This window comes from Hyperolius riggenbachi, chromosome 2 (genome assembly GCF_040937935.1).
Source record: "Hyperolius riggenbachi isolate aHypRig1 chromosome 2, aHypRig1.pri, whole genome shotgun sequence".
NCBI lineage: Eukaryota > Metazoa > Chordata > Amphibia > Anura > Hyperoliidae > Hyperolius > Hyperolius riggenbachi.
In genome coordinates this window covers 367,341,137-367,359,176 of record NC_090647.1, presented here as the reverse complement: position 1 = coordinate 367,359,176, position 18,040 = coordinate 367,341,137, and the positions used below count along the sequence as shown (strand labels likewise).

The 18,040-nt window shown below is 39.2% G+C and overlaps 1 long non-coding RNA gene across 1 annotated transcript in view; it reads right to left on the bottom strand.

Annotated features, from left to right (window-relative positions):
- Nucleotides 1–7,755: 7,755 nt before the first annotated feature.
- The window catches only part of LOC137544484 (uncharacterized), a 190,026-nt gene continuing 179,741 nt past the window's right edge, over nt 7,756–18,040 (bottom strand). The window contains exons 4-5 of the long non-coding RNA XR_011025873.1: nt 11,505–11,585; nt 7,756–7,930 (exon numbers count right to left, since the gene is read on the bottom strand). This is a non-coding gene — a long non-coding RNA (uncharacterized lncRNA). The remainder of the gene's footprint in view (nt 7,931–11,504; nt 11,586–18,040) is intronic.

Genomic DNA, 18,040 nt, shown 5'->3' with positions numbered 1-18,040 from the left:
TAATAGTGCAAGAATGGCAGCAATTAAATATTACACTTGAAAATAAATAGGTGAATGTTGATTGGCTTTTGTAGGCTCCACCCACTTTTGTGAATATTAATCCCAGTCACCCAGTGACCAACTGTGCAAAGTTTGAGAACCCTACCATTAACAGTGTAACAATGACTGCAGTTTACATTTTTCCAGTGAAATTTGTATTTGTCTCTGCCCACTTTTTGGTTATGGGGATAAAAAGTATCCTATATGTTATTCCAGGTAATGTACTATGTGTGTGTGCCAAATTTCATTTAAATCTATTCAGCAATTGTTTGGCTGAATTGAGTAACAAACATCCAAACTTTCACATGTATAATATCAGTGAGATTAGATTCAATACAGCTGTTTGTATTGAATCTAATACAAACACAACTTTGAATTTGGTGATGTCACAGGTTCATGCTGGGGGTAGAGATAGAGAATAATTATCAGCCTTTTTACATTGCATTAGATTCAATACAGTTGTTTGTATTGAATCTAATACAAACAACTTTTATTTTTTGTGTTTTCCTTTTTTTTTTGGTTTGGTTTCTTTTCGGTAGAGTAACTGGGGGCTGTCATGTTACTCACCGCACCGATTATCCAGTGATTTCGCTGCAGGGAGAAGATTCCTGGCTGCCTAATTGAAAGGAGAAGCTGTACTCGGAGCCGCTGGAAGCACCGCAATGAGCTGTGGTAAGGCTCTGTACTGCAGCCCGACACTGTGTTGGGCATACCGATTGTACAAGGTTTTAGGGGCATACCGCTAGGGAGTATAACACGTTCAAACATTATCATCCTTCATTAAAATATCTTATTGCTTCCAGCCAAGACACTCCTTCTTTTCAACATACCTTAAAATACAGACATATAGAATAAAATATAGAGTGGTCACTATTAGGCTTGGTTTGTACATAAAAAGGTGTCCAGTCAGTAAGCAGGAAATTTGGGTGCCCGTGGCTAATGGACGATTTGGGCACCGCCATAGGTGCTAATGGCAATATCGGGCTGTTGGGCACTGAAGGCAGAAATGTGGGTGCCCGGTAAATATTGATGTTATACTTTTTTAAACATTTTTTTTTTGTTTTGAGAAAGTTAGAACGTTAAAGTGTATGAAGTTTTATCATTTTAAAGATTAGAAAGTTATCGTTATTGACATTTTAGGTCTTTTGTATTTAACAATTATTTTTTTTGAAAATTGTTGTTTTCAAATTTAATTAGAAAATTTTAGGTATTGAATTTTTTTGTCTTACATTTTTTATTTTTCCTTTTTTGATGCATGCTTTAGGGTTAGGCATCAGGAAACAGTGTGTTAGGGCTAGGCGTCAGAAACTTAGGTTTTTAGGGTTAGGTGTCTGGAAGGGGGGTTTTCAGTGTTAGGCATCAGGAAGAGAGATTTTAGGATTAAGCATAAGGAAGGGGAGTTTTAAGTTTAACCTTTGGAGGGGAGGGTTCTGTGTGAGAGTAGGATTAAGTTTCATTGTAGTAAAATATCAGTAAAATTTACCAATGCTTTACTATCATCATTATCACTGTAAATATTTTTCAGCTTTCACAGCAATATTTATCGTTTAGACTTATATCAGCTTCACCTGGCGCCCATTTTTACTTGCACTTCTATTTCATGCACAAGTCCAGTCCTATCAAGAATAGGAGGATTCTGGGTACCTTTATCACCAAGCTGAATACAGGTACCATTGAAGTTATAGTGTGTGCAGACTACAAATGAAAGTTAATATTTAATGACATTTAGTTAGAAAATTATTTGTTTCTTTAGAATATATGTTAATGTTATAAACATGTTATGCTAGAGTAAAAGAAATCCTTTAATAATTGTAGTTACAGTAATTTAGTGTGCAACTGTGCATGAGTCTTTCAAAATAATATGATTTAATTGTTTTTGTCTGAAACACACCTCTGGGTGCAATAGCACAGTTTCATGTGATGGCCTCACACAAAAGAGGAAACAGTTACCAATATTTCTGAGTTGCCATTCTGCTGCAGCACTGTTATGTGAACACATGCATGATAATAAAATGCTAATTAGTAGTATTGGTTCACAGACTGTGAGTGGTAACTATTACATATTCTCGATTGTTCTTATCTTATTTCAAACGGTTGATTCTTGTATTATATGTTGTATTATTTAATGGTCATCATTCATTGACAATATTTAATATTAGTTAGCTCTATATTTTCTATTGTTTACATATTTTACATAAATGATGTAGAAAATGTCAAAAATGAAATGCCAAAGTAGTTATTGGTAGTCATTTCAGGTGTTAGGGTGTTGCCAGTAACATAGTTCTGCATAATGCTGCAATTCAAAGGTAGTGTAAATCTTCCAAGCTCTATAAATAGGCCTGACTATGAATCACTGTATTGTAAGTATGAATTAATCAGCCGTGCATGATACATGTTTGATCTGCAAATAAATATAAAAGCAGCAAATGTGTAACCATCCATTCACCTGTCATCAGTGGGAATTGTACACCTTCCCTAGAGTCTCTTGTGGATTATGTTGAGGAGCTGTAATATGAACCTTAAATGAAAGACTACAAGATGACAATCACTGGACTGCAAAATTGTGCCTGGGGACAGATTTCTGCATTAATAAGTCCGTTCCATTAAGGAGTTAACAGTACTGAGATTAACCTGTGAGTATGTCACAGTGTAAGAGAATTTTACCGAATCCCTATAAGTAATTGTAGATGCGTGACTTCTAATTTCATGAGTGGCAGAAAATGTAATATTAATTTACGGCATACAGAGAAAAGTGTTTTAATAGTACTAGTAATAGTCATGTGTTACAATTAGACAGATAACTACAGAAAATAGCTGAAAACACTGGCAATGTAATGACATATGTTTTAGTTCACTCTCACATTCATTAATTTGTGGGTAAAAAATAGAAAAAGATTGCTTATCCCCCCTCTCTGCACATGAAAAGAAATTGTCATCACAGCAGAAACAGCAAAGTACAGTGACAGCTTAATGCTGGGGCAACTACATGATAGAGCTCCAGGGGAAAGATAACATAATTATTAACATAGTTACATAGTTATTTGGGTTGAAAAAAGACATACATCCATCGAGTTCAACCAGAGAACAAAGTACAACACCAACACCAGCCTACTCCCTCTCATATCCCTGTTGATCCAGAGGAAGGCGAAAAACCCTTACAAGGCATGGTCCAATTAGCCCCTAAAGGGAAAAATTCCTTCCCGACTCCAGATGGCAATCAGATAAAATCCCTGGATCAACATCATTAGGCATTACCTAGTAATTGTGGCCAAGGATGTCTTTCAATGCAAGGAAAGCATCTTGAGTTGAAAGACATCGCAACAGTCACTGTAATAATTTTAGTTACAGTAATTTAGAGTGTGCATGAGTCTTTCAAGATAATATGATTTAATTGTTTTTGTCTGTAACACACCTCTGGGTCTGAAACACACCTCTGGGTGCAATAGCAGGATTCACCAGAAGGAAATACACTTCACCAAAAGAAGTTCCTCAAAGATAAAAGTACACACTATGCATAGCATAATACTGTTTAATAAAAGTGATTAAAAACATCTTTTGCACTCACATAGGCGGCAGAATGTCACAGCATAGAGTTTGGTCGGGCTCTCCCCCATGCGCCACTCCGGATTGGCGCTCCGATGTCAACCAGCTCCTCCACGCTAAACTTCTGACTCGCGTTGGGGTGTGTAACTCCTCCTCGGCACACGCGACCCCGCCCTACACGTTTCGAACATCAGTTCTCATCAGGGGCATGGGGACGCATGCGCATTGTGCCATTATATACACGTAAACCGGATCTTGCTTCATCTCCTACTTCCTATTTGCTTTCCAACTGTTACCATAGGGAGGAAATACTCTCTTACCCTATCTTGTGGATTTCTGGCTAACTGTTGCAGATCTATTATATCTACTATACAAAAGAACTGCTCTCTTACTCCATCTTGTGGATCTTTTTCTAACTGTCACAAAACATTGTGTTCTTTTCACCAGCTCAGTTTTTTCCACACTGTGTTCATTCTTATGGAGGTTTTGCTGAATTCCCCACAGACTAATACTATCAGCAGCCCAGGGAGAGAGACACACCATTACAAACCAATAATACATCAGAATACTGTCTTCATATACAATACAGAATACGCAGTTCAATTATTAAAAAACAATATACATCCTCGCTAAGGACATATTTAATTGTCACTGTGAAACAATTCATATCAATTTTGATATTAAGCCCTTTAGGAGCCAGGCAATTCATTTTAAACATCCATTCCATTTCCTTCTGTACCATATGTCTCACCTTATTAGCTCCTCTCCATTAATATCTTGTTGTTTTTTCTAAATACAGAATCTTAAATCTTATAGATTTCGTCCATGTTTTTCTTTAAAATGAACAGACACACTATGTCCCTTATAACCCCTTATAATAATTCCAACATGTTCTGATAGTCGTTTTTTAAATTCTCTCCCCGTCCTGCCTATATATTGCAAACCGCATGTACACCAGATCATATAAATGACATGCGGAGTGAAACATGTGGCAAATCCCCTTAACTTAAAACTCTGGCCATTACTAAAAGAAGTCACTTCTCTACAACGATCTGGAGTACCTTCATTACACCCCCTGCACCTCCTGCAGAGGTAAAGAAAAACTGCAGGTAGAAGAAAAACTGATTTGCCAAAACATTCAGAGGCTGGCAGTGAATATGGTGTGAAAGTATTAACGACATCTTAAGTCTTACGAATTATATGCTGCAACCAGCAACAGAGGATTTTGATTAAGCTGGCCACTAACGGTCCAATTTCTAGCGAAAAATCGTTCGAGCGATCAGAAATTCTGATCGGACGAAAAATCGTTCACTACACCATCAACTAACCAATCATTGCTTCCTATCTATCACAACCACCAAGAAAATCCAAATTTTCATTCGACGAAAATTCATTGGGGCGTCATTTTTTTCACTCGTTCATAATCGATTGTTTCCACCAATAGAGATTATTTACAACCAATCCGATCAGAATTTCTGATCGCTCGAACGATTTTTCTCTAGAAATTGGACCGTTAGTGGCCAGCTTTAGACTCTGAGATAAATAAAGGCCCAAATTTGCTTTGCTTTTCTGCTGAGTTTTCTCACAGGAGATGTCTTATCTTCTCATCTGCAAAGTACATTTTTTTAACATCTAATAAGGCAAAGAAAAGACAAAGCAAATAACATTTAGATTGCGCTTTTTCTCCTGGCGGACTTAAAGCACCAGAGCTGCAGCCACTAGGATGCGCTGTATAGGCAGTAGCAGTGAATAGGTGCTGACTTACTGAACAGGAAGAGCCGAGACTCAAACCCAAGTCTCCTGTGTCAGAGGCGGAGCCCGTAACCAGTACACTATCCAGCCACAGCTACCAATACACTATCCAGCCACAGCCAAGTGAAACAAGTTAAAAAGTACTAAAAGGTAATTAGGAAAAGTAATATCAAATGTAAGCAAATTAGGCATAACATATTTTGAATGCATTTTTGCTAGCAACATGTGGACAAATTTTGTTGAATGACAGATAAGCTTTGAAAATATCTTCTGAGAGGAAACTGGCGGAAAAGTTGATAGAATCAGGACCAGTGTGAGAAATATTCAAAACAACTCTGTAAAGACACAGGGGAAGATTGTCTGTGTGTGCGTGTGTGCGTGTGTGCGTGTGTGCGTGTGTGTGTGTGTGTGTAACAAATGCGGAATAATTTCCGTGATCAGCGCACAAGGCGGAAATCCTCCACAAGCGTATGAAGGGGGGAACCTAGCTTTGACTGTGTTCCCCAGTAGAGGGCAATTCCCACCGGCAGATGGCACTGTGCAGTGCAGACGAGTACAACTGCTGCATGGCCACAGATGCCAGATGGGGATTGTACAGATCAAGACAATGCGGGGCTGAACAGCCCTTAAAGAGAAAGAGCACAGGTACAGGATGAATGTGTGTTCACTAATCTAGTCGCGACCCTGCGACGGTGAACACACATCAGCAGAAACAAAAGTAGGAATACGATCGCGAGAAGGGCGATCGCCAGAAGTGACACAAGACAGATCAGAACAGAACACAAGAGGAGCAAAGGCACAGAAAACGACAATGAGAAGTAACGAAAATAACAAACGCTAACTAAACGCGAACACCGCACACTCATTCGCAACAGCGAACGCGTTTACAGCGCGGTCTCCGAGTGTTAAGCACAACAGAGACAAGCACGCCTAACTAACCACCGACAAACAAACATGAAACAGAGAACGCGAGCGCTTGCTTAACGGTTACCTCACCGAGCCTACAGCAAGCGTTCGTATCAGACAAGACAGACAAACGGAAAACAGGAATAAGCTAGGAAGGATCCACAGCCGCTACCGCTAGGGGCTAGTGCGATCCAAGCAAGACAGGCAGATGAGATAGCTGGTAGCAACCGCTGCTCCAGCTATACTCCAGGAAAACAGAACAGAAGGATCCACAGCACTAGCGCAAGGCTAGTGCGATCCAGGCAAGACAGATCAGAAGGATCCACAGCACTACCGCTAGAGGCTAGTGCGATCCAGGAAAACAGAACAGAAGGATCCACAGCACTAGCACAAGGCTAGTGCGATCCAGGCAAGACAGATCAGAAGGATCCACAGCACTACCGCTAGAGGCTAGTGCGATCCAGGAAAACAGAACAGAAGGATCCACAGCGCTAGCGCAAGACTAGTGCGATCCAAGCAAGACAGATCAGAAGGGGCTACCGGTAGCAATCGCTGCCCCGGTTAGCACCCAGACAAACAGAACGATTTCCTGTCGACCACCGCTGGGACAGGACAATCGCAACAGACAGACAAAACAGATAGGCAATCTAACTGTACTAGGAAACTGCCTAGTACAGTTCCAAGAATTACTGTAAGATAACTTTAACAAGAAATAGCATGGCTGACACTCTAGGAGTGTTTCAACAAACCCTGAAGGAATGACTAGCAAAGGATTGTGGGTGATCCCAACCTTTTTACTGCCAGCAGCTAGATGATTTGCATAACCAATGTATGCAAATCCCTCAGCAGCAGAGCAGGTCTGGAACTTGCAAGACAAAGCCAGGTCTCTTATCCAGAGACCTGCATCCCTCAGACACAGGGAATGGTCAAACAGCTGTCTGCCTGTGCAGCCAGCTGAGCGGATCCTTACAGTGTGTGTGTGTGTGTGTGTGTGTGTGTGTGTGCGTGCGTGCGTGCGTGCGTGCGTGCGTACGTGCGTGCGTGTGTGTGTGTGTTTTTCGTGGATTTTTTTCTTCAATGAATCAATATTTATTATTTTTTTTTTTTTTGCTTTGGGTATGCCTATTTAATAAACTGTTCATATTTTTTATTTTCTTGGATTTTGTGTGTGTGTGTGTGTGTGTGTGTGTGTTATTTGTATATTTTGTTGCAATTAAGGTACAATCGCTAATAGACCTGCAGAGGATTTCCCACCACTGCTCGGGTTTATGAGGATTATCATGATCATGCTCCAGATCATTAAGTAGGTGCCTAAAGGAGACTTAGCTAAAAAGACAACCTCCCAACAGATGTGTAAGGCGGTAATACTGGACCATGAAGTCACCCAAAAGTAATAAAATTAAGTGAAAACAATTTACAAAAGAAAGGCTGTGGTTGTCTTACCTCACCAGTAGAACATAGTAGTCAGTATGACTCAAAGGAAGTTCAAAAAGTTTATTGCACAGAAATAGGGTCATGTTTTCACAGGTGTTTCCCATATTAATAGTACCTGCTCGAATCACGTAGTATGTTTGTTGTTGTTTTTTTCAATCTGGCTCAGGTTTTCTTTAAGCAGCCAACTTCTCAGAACTAGGTTGCATTTCCAACAGCTTTCCAACTCATCAAAGGTTAATGCAGGAGACTAGAGGGACTAGAGGGAATATATAAATTAACCATTTTTTTTGTATTATTATTTTGTGGATGAAGTGTTCAGGTTCGTATTTTCTTTCTTTTCATTTTTTCCTTTTTTTCTATTCAGTGCTAGTCTCATTATGTAGCAGTGCTGGAGAGAGAAGCCTATTAGGCTTTGCAGATACAGAAGTCAGTATGTTCCACTCAGACTGTGATTCATCCATGACAAATCCATGCTTAAGTCTTGCTTTGACCTCATTCCACAACAATCCATTAACACAATGCTATGGTAGTCTCATATACACTACTTCTAAATATACACAGGAAAAAAGATCTGCTTTATATACGTTATCTTATTAATGTGCTTTAATGTATTCAAAGAAAATATCTGCATTGTCCATCAAAGATGTGTGCTATGGCATATGTAATAGTAGAACAAGAATTACACCACTGAAAAACAGCACCACTCTCAAATATATTAGGATATTAAATATTACACTTTATTAGTAAATATTTCACTAAATAATAGTAGCAATGTCAACATAGGGAACATATGGATCCACAAGGAACTAAGAAAATAATTCCAGTGGTGGAACCCAAATTCCCAAACAAAGTGCAATAGTGCCAAAAAATGATTGTATAATAATAATAATAATAATAATAATAATGATAATGTGCAAAAAACTTCAATAAAAACAAATCAAAAATGAATATTATCATTATTAATACAAAACAGTGCAAGAACAGCAACAGTGTAGATTGGCATATTATGGCTCAATGAAATGGCTGGCAATGCAGAAAAATATGGGGAAGGATATGTGTATACATCACCAAACATGGTTGCTAACAAATACAGGGAGTGCAGAATTATTAGGCAAGTTGTATTTTTGAGGAATAATTTTATTATTGAACAACAACCATGTTCTCAATGAACCCAAAAAACTAATTAATATCAAAGCTGAATATTTTAGAAAGTAGTTTTTAGTTTGTTTTTAGTTTTAGCTATTTTAAAGGTAATTATGTGTGTGCAGGTGACTATTACTGTGCATAATTATTAGGCAACTTAACAAAAAACAAATATATACCCATTTCAATTATTTATTTTTACCAGTGAAACTAATATAACATCTCAACATTCACAAATATACATTTCTGATATTCAAAAATAAAACAAAAACAAATCAGTGACCAATATAGCCACCTTTCTTTGCAAGGACACTCAAAAGCCTGCCATCCATGCATTCTGTCAGTGTTTTGATCTGTTCACCATCAACATTGTGTGCAGCAGCAACCACAGCCTCCCAGACACTGTTCAGAGAGGTGTACTGTTTTCCCTCCTTGTAAATCTCACATTTTTATGATGGACCACAGGTTCTCAATGGGGTTCAGATCAGGTGAACAAGGAGGCCATGTCATTAGTTTTTCTTCTTTTATACCCTTTCTTGCCAGCCACGCTGTGGAGTACTTGGACGTGTGTGATGGAGCATTGTCCTGCATGAAAATCATGTTTTTCTTGAAGGATGCAGACTTCTTCCTGTACCAGTGCTTGAAGAAGGTGTCTTCCAGAAACTGGCAGTAGGATTGGGAGTTGAGCTTGACTCCATCCTCAACCCGAAAAGGCCCCACAAGATCATCTTTGATGATACCAGCCCAAACCAGTACTCCACCTTGCTGGCATCTGAGTCGGACTGGAGCTCTCTGCCCTTTACCAATCCAGCCACGGGCCCATTCATCTGGCCCATCAAGACTCACTCTCATTTCATCAGTCCATAAAACCTTAGAAAAATCAGTCTTGAGATATTTCTTGGCCCAGTCTTGACGATTCAGCTTGTGTGTCTTGTTCAGTGGTGGTCGTCTTTCAGCCTTTCTTACCTTGGCCATGTCAATGAGTATTGCACACCTTGTGCTTTTGGGCACTCCAGTGATGTTGCAGCTCTGAAATATGGCCAAACTGGTGGCAAGTGGCATCTTGGCAGCTGCACGCTTGACTTTTCTCAGTTCATGGGCAGTTATTTTGCGCCTTGGTTTTTCCACACACGTCTTGCAACCCTGTTGACTATTTTGAATGAAACGCTTGATTGTTCGATGATCACGCTTCAGAAGCTTTGCAATTTTAAGAGTGTTGCAGCCCTCTGCAAGATATTTTACTATTTTTGACTTTTCTGAGCCTGTCAAGTCCTTCTTTTGACCCATTTTGCCAAAGGAAAGAAAGTTGCCTAATAATTATGCACACCTGATATAGGGTGTTGATGTCATTAGACCACACCCCTTCTCACTACAGAGATGCACATCACCTAATATGCTTAATTGGTAGTAGGCTTTCGAGCCTATACAGCTTGGAGTAAGACAACATGCAAAAAGAGGATGATGTGGTCAAAATACTCATTTGCCTTATAATTCTGCACTCCCTGTATTCTCTCTCGATGGGCTGGCTAATGCCTGCCTGTGGGCCGTAGTTTGCCCAAAGCTGCACTAGTCTTATTAACATACCTAGTGCATTTGGTAATTTTAGTATGTATGGGTACTTTGTTATTATGCTATTAACTGGTAATGTTGATATTAACGCAATTCGTGAAACTACTGCACCAGAAATTTGAGGAATCATCTAAGAAAAATTTTACAAGACTTTCCTCACGCAGTGTTCTTGCTCATCCCTAAACACAAACTGTACATCAGTATAAATATATATAGGATACAATTCAATTCTAACAAATATCCTTGATTAATGAGAGTGCGCAATATTTATATTTATATTTATATTATACACCAGCTCTAGCACACACTTTGGTATGAGTGCAGTGATTGCTTTGTACTTAAATTATACTACCCACATTAGACTAATCACTCCCCATGACTACTCACACTTCCTTGTCTAGGCTTCCCAATTAAAATGTCCACTAGCCAATTGGAATGGTGAAGATGCCTACACTGACTTATTGCACATTTCAGCAGTTGGGCCTCTGTAGTACGGGCCCATATGTAAGTGAATATTTTTAAGTTCATTGTATTTTTTACATTGAATTGATGCCAACTTTGGCCAAATAAAAAGTGTCATCTAAACCTTGAAACGGTACATGATACTCTGATACTCTGGAATAACACTTGGCAAAGAGAGAAAAAGGAACATCAATATACAACTACAACACGTATTTGATCGAGTAACACATCAAAAGACCTTATAATCAGAGTCTTTTGATGAACTGGCAAGCTTTCACTGTGATACGTTTTGGTGGTGGAGTAACAGAATGAGATATAGCGCTAAACCTACATAGAGATTGTTTGAAGGGTCTTTTCTGAGGGATGACTTTAGCTGCTCTTTGACTGACATTAGTGAATTTTTAAGTGCAGACATCAACAATTATACCCACTTTTATTCTTTATATTTCTTAAGATAACAAGGTGATTGACATACAGCAAAGTAACAGTCACACTGGATGCATAGTGGACTTGACTTTCAGAGTTAAAAACCGCATAGAAGTGTGTCACTCAGTCAGCTGCTCTGACATTCCTTGACTGCTTGACTAAACAATGAAATATTGTTACATCAATAGAAAATTGGCAGGTCTGCTATGTTGATTTTATGGCATATTTACCCTCAGTGTCCTTTAAACTCGCAGTGGTAGTAAGACATTCCTAGATCAACAAAATTACTGGTGATGTGGATGTTCCAGAAGCTAGAATTCAAAAAGAACTATGCATTTAGTATTCATAGATGGTTTGGCATTGTTTACACAATTAGACTTACTGTGAAAAGGTTGATTTCATTATTGCTTACATTTTGATGACAGTGACATCCTTTTTTGCCATTTGCTACTCTCAAGTTAAAGTGGCTTTATTTTCTTGAAGAAAACCTTCATCCAAGGGAAAATTTCCCATATTGTATTGCTGCACTGTGAATACTTCTACTTGCCATAACCATTCAAGCATTAGCCAACCTCATCCAAATATGATGTTGCATGGCAGGATTGCCACCATGGGCTCTATTCATAAACCATTACCGCAAGTTTTCCGCTCAAAACAGCGGGTTTTCTTGTCCATTTAGCAAAGTGGGCATTCATAAAAGCTGTTCCCGCATGAAAATCTACAATCCCCCAGCAGAGCGAGAAATTTCCGCCTTCTCCAGTGTTTTTCTAGATTAATCTAGAAAAAAGTAACAAAATGGCCATTCATAAAGATTAGAGGAAGCGGTATGTGGACGGGAAATACCGCTTCATCTGATTTTGCGGATTACATACAAGTGAATGGGACAGACCTCCCAGAGAGAGCAGTGCACGGAGGGACTCTGCCAGCTGAAGTGTTTCCGCATGCCTTCCGACAGCTTACCGCCAGCTTTCAACGGGAGATCTCCGCTCTTGCATCGCAGCTTTCAAGATTTTTTTGAATGACCACTCAGAAGTGTAAAATACCGCTGCGGTATTTTACCTCCAGGAGTTTTTTCGCCACATCTTTTTTATGAATAGAGCCCCTTGTGTTGGTAAAAGACATGGGGAATGATGGAAACAAAGCTGTTGCAGTTATGAGAATAACTGAGCCTGATTTACTAAACCAAACAATTGGAAATTGTGATCCTTTAGTTTAGTATGCTTCAGTGAACATGATTTACCATTGCATTCTGATTTGACTGTGATATGGCAGCAAAGTGCATACAATACATAGACCTCTGAAAATGTGTGGAACTGTGGATTCCTGTGGCTCTGCCTCCATTGATCATAAATGAATAGAGAACATTATAAGAGCATGCACATTTCACTTTTCATTACCAAGCATTACATAAGCTGTCAGGTCACTTGCAATTTGTTTATTTAAAAAATAGTGATGGCTAGAGATTTTGTTTTTAAACTGCATGATCAGACATGTGCATGAGCAGTTTATTAAAAGTTACTTAGAAGTGGCTAGAAGCTATCTTGCTGTTCTACATTTTTACGGGAAGGTGTCACAGTGTCAACTTGAAGAACATTCTTCTATAATATTGTGGTGTAATGTATAGCACTCTTGCCTCGCAGTGCTGGGTCCTTGGTTTGAATCCCAGCTGGAGCACTATCTGCATAAAGTTTATATGTTCTGTCTGTGTGGGTTTTCTCTAGGCAAACTGGTTTCATCGAACACCCCAAAACATACAGTTAATTGGTATCCCCCTACATTTGTCTTAGACTATTATAGACGTATGACTATGGTAGGTGTTAGTTTAGATTGGAAGCCCCTTAATGACAAGGCTATATATACTATTTTAAGTGCTCCAAAAGATGTCAGCAGTATACATACTAGCTGAAGTATGTGTTTGGCAACTTGGCAAATAAAGTACTTTGTTGCTTTTGTTAACAATGTACATATACATGTTCTTACAAAGTATGGAGGATATGGGGAACATGACTATTTAATCAAGGAACTTATATAATCTACTCCAAAAAAGTTTGATCAGGTCTGTGAAACAAGCTCCTTTTTAAGAAGTAGCTCACCGCGTGGGCTTCTCAATGAAATATGTAGCCGGAAAAAAAAATAACTATGAAGATGTGACAGAAACCTAATAACCTGCTTGTGGTTTGTTATTTTGTCTTTCTGAAAGGTATAAACAAAAACATTTTGTTAGTACAGGCAAAGGTGTGAAACAAGCTCAGAAGTTGATTTTTCACACAGCTAGCTCACCACACACACACACACACACACACACACACACACACACACACACACACACACACACACACACACACACACACACTTTTTAATAAACCGCCATCTAACAGTCTCCTAGCGGTGATCGCTACTGGGAGACTAGCATTGTGCATCGTCGCGCGTGATCTCCTACAAAAGATGCCCCCAGGACTTCATGCCAATTGTCATTGAACAGTCCTGGGGGAGTCGCCGCGGTCACGCCAATCGGCATGGAGCGGTCAGCAAGTGGTTAAGGTTAGGCATCAACAGTGGAGGGATCTGTGTGAGAGTAGGTAGAGGTCAGGTTATAGTCAACTATTGGTAAGTATTAAGATCTTTTACTATATGAATGACGTAGTACAATATTGGTAAATTAAACAATATTTTATCGCTTTTACTGGTGTCTATTTTACAAAACGTAAAGATTGAGATTACAGTGGGGAATAGTAGAAAATCAGTATTATAAATGACAATTTACAGCATATCCTGGTGCTGATTTTACTAAATGATAACTGGCCCTTTTTCATCTGGAGCCTTTATTATATGCACACATAAAGTGGGGGCCACGTAAGTATAAAACAACTATATTTCTTGTAAAATTGTGTAAAAATAAAACAACTGTATTGCTTGTTATCTTTAACTTTCATTTTCATACCAACTTTATTGATTACAATGACCCATTATTTAACAAATAATTGTTTCTAAAACTGTATAATTGTTTCTTAAATGAGCACTGCAAGGGGGGGAAGGTTGAACTTACCTGGGGCTTCTAACAGCCGCCGCAAACGTCCAGTGCCTGCGCCGGGACAAAACAACCCTCTGGTCCCCACCGTGGCTCACTTCCTGTTTTTTGCGACTTTAATGTCACAGACCACTGCGCCTGCACGGCCCTGGCCGCACGCGTACTCACTCCTGCTGAAGTCACTGGTAGCTTCCTGCTCCCTTCTTGTTCCCGCTATTCTCCCTAAGATACCTGACAAATTTGGTGAATATTGCATTTAGGGGAGCTTTGTAATTAATTACAAAGGAAGTCGGAGGCATTGACTTTAATGTTAATGAGGAAATCGATCATAATTCTGCCAAAATTCCACTCGGAATTTCAAATTCCACATTCCAAGACAGAATGCTGAATATATATCGATCTGAAAATCAGGAATCCACTGAATTTAATTGCTCATCTCTACTTCCAGCTAGATTGTATTGGTAAAATTCTAATTGTCCTTATATAATAGTTTTCACTGGTTGGAGAGTGCACTTTGTGAGCAGCAGGAATGCTTACTGAATGTATCTTTTCCCTGCCTGTGTGCATCAAGCATTAGCATTGAAATACTCCTGTGCTGTGTTCAGATATCTATTATACAGAAAATTCTTTTATTTTTCGTAAATGTTTGTGCTGTTAAACTTACTCTAAAAGGTCTTTACTGCTGCAAAAATAATATTTATGAACTATAAGTTTCTAAGTATTTTGCATGGACTCGGTCTAGCTGTAACTATATTGGCAAATTACGTATCTTCCTTGAATCATGATGGTTCTGCCCTCGTTAGTCAGATAAACTCAGGTAGGTAATAAACGTGATTTCAGATGAGTGATATAAAAAATCCCATTTAATAGTATCTACTGTAGAGAAGTTATGGTTGGTAATTTTACAGGTGCAAGCCTATTCTGGACACATTCTTCGTGTTCTTTTGTTTGCCTGCCTCAGGGCAGAGCTCCCAATCATTCCTGATGTCCCCCTAAACCTGCCAGCCTATAATCACAATGCCGTAACCGTGTCTGCCCTCTTTAATACTATTACAAGCTGGGCGAAAACAAACCAGATGCTTGCTGCAAGGAATACAGAACACACATGTGTGTTTCTGTCCACATTTCCTCAATGTGTGATGGTACAATAGTGAATTATGAACCTTTTTGGATGTGTAATTAGAGTACATAGCAGATGGCAGAAGGAGGTTTACAGTGTTGTAATGAGCAGGGATGGCTGAGTGAGCTTTGGTCTGGGCGCTTGTACCACTTACAATTTCACACCGTTTGCATGGCGCAGCACAGAGAAGAATGGCAAAAATGGTTTTAGTTTTACAGATTTTCTTTTTTAAACAAATTAAACTCGGACACTTTTCGCAGATTGGTTATCAATGGTAAAGGGTTAAGAGATGTTTCAAAGAGTTACATGGTCCCTGTGTCTAAATGTCAGAATAATTTAAATACAAAGAAAGAATCTCTCTTTATATTATAATTTAGAAACATTTTAAACACAGTATAAATTCAGTTTAAAATCTAAAGTACATAACATAAATCTTTCTTACACTGTTTAAAAAAATAATTTGAGGGGTTAGTCCATTTCAGTTCAAAAGTCATACACTACTGGATCAGGTAAAAAAAATCCCTAAAGCCTTGTACACTTGTTGGATTAAAGTTGTTTGAAATGTCTTTTGAACAACAGATGTCACCATATCGGATGACAATGTATAAAATGCATTCACCCCTTAACCAAAGGCAACGTTTCCTGTGAGAATTTCTTCTGTGGCCGTTCAACAAAAATAGATTCAACTAGAAAAAAATGTACAGAAAATGTAGTTAAACGACAATGATGAGTGACCATTGTCACGTGTTCTGGCCATTCCAACCACCAAATGGAATGTCGCTTGTGCATGCCGCATTCACCCAACGTAATTGTTTGGAGTACCAAAGTATGTGAAGTTGAACATTGTTTAAACTACTAGTCATTTCTTTTTGCCGGGTATTGTCATTTGAACAATGTTGTTAGTTTGTGTGCACCTGCTTTTATCTACACTAATACCACACAATTACTCAATTACTCAATGAACAAGTTTGTGAGCTTTGCGGTCTTTGGCATCAATAATTTGCATTGAAATTAAACAAATCTGATTGGCTGTTTGTGGCTCCACTCCCATTTCTGAATTTTAACCCCAGTCACCCATTGACAAACTGTACCAGGTTTGAGGCTTGTGCCATTAACAGTGCAAGAATTGCAGCAATCAAACATTCCCCTTGAAAATCAATAGGTGAATTTTGATTGGCTTTTGTAGGCTTCACCCACTTTTCGGAATATTAATCCCAGTCACCCATTGACCAACTGTGCAAAGTTTGAGAACCATTAACAGTGTAAGAATGGCTACAGTTTACATTTTTCCAGTGAAATTTGTATTTGTCTCTGCCTACTTTTTTCATTCAAAATCCATTAAGCCATTGTTGCATGATTGAGTAACAAACATCCAAACATCCAGACTTTCACATTTATAATATTAGTTAGGTGTATGCAGACATTTACAGTGATCCTTTATCTGCTCACCAATTTGTAGTTTACAATGGGTCATGTTTACTAAAGAATGGTAAAGTTTTTGTGCACAGGGAGCGCATAGGTTTTTTTTTTACCTTTACTTACGCCGATTACATTGTGCACACTGAACACTAGTACATCCTGTGTTACCCAGATAACATGTGCATGATAGGGTAACCCTTTAAGCTACAAATATAGTGGGCATTACTCTAACCACACTTGCATTACCTAGGTAGCATGGGTCATGCTTATTGTGCAATGCAGGCTACTTAGAAGGCATAAGTATTGATAAAATTGCTGTGTTAGCAATATGGGCCAATATCAGATCAAATAGGGCAAACTGAAATTGTATCTAAAGGTAGCCATACACCTAGCGATTCTGATCAATCTACAAAGCGATCAACTTTTTTAAGGAATCGACTTCAGTATGGTTGAATGAAAGTCGATCGACTTGTGACCCACACACTACAAGTGATATACTATGCAATTCACCATCACATCCAATCTGACCGATGTTGTGTCTCTATGCTCTGAATGCAAACATCGATTTAGAGTCGATCGAATGACATGTGAACAGTAGCCGATTCCTATGCGATTGACAGATATCTTGCATCCTGCTCGATCGACTAAGCTGGTCAATTCGACATGAAATCAGCCACTTTTCATTGATTGGGAATTGTGGAACACACTCAATTCTCTCTCGATTTTATAAAATGGTTGAATTGAATCAGGGGCGCCCGTAGGCAAAAGCAGTCCAACCCCTTGCCTGGAGCGCCGTTCACTGTCAGGGCGCGGTGGCCACTGGATCTTGTAGTGCGCCTGATACACACTCACTAATATAATGTCGGCATAGGCATCCATTAGTTTTTAAACGCTAGATACAGAGCAAATTTGCTCTGCCCCTCCTACCCCTTCCCTCTGGGCCAATCGACGGAAGTTCGGGGTAGTAGGTGCTGAGCAAGGCTATGACCTGCTTTTGCTGCCTGGCTTGCCCGCTTATTGAAATGGCAAGCAGGAGAAGAATGGGCTTAGGGCATGATTCGCAGTGCAGCCCTGTTCAACTCGCCCTGCCTGAGTCACCAAGAGTGTGTGGAAAGTGTAAGTTCGGGGGATCCAGCGCTCATAGACCTTGAAAAGTGCTGCCTGAAGATCAGCCGTCCAGTCTGCCCTGGAGAGGAGAA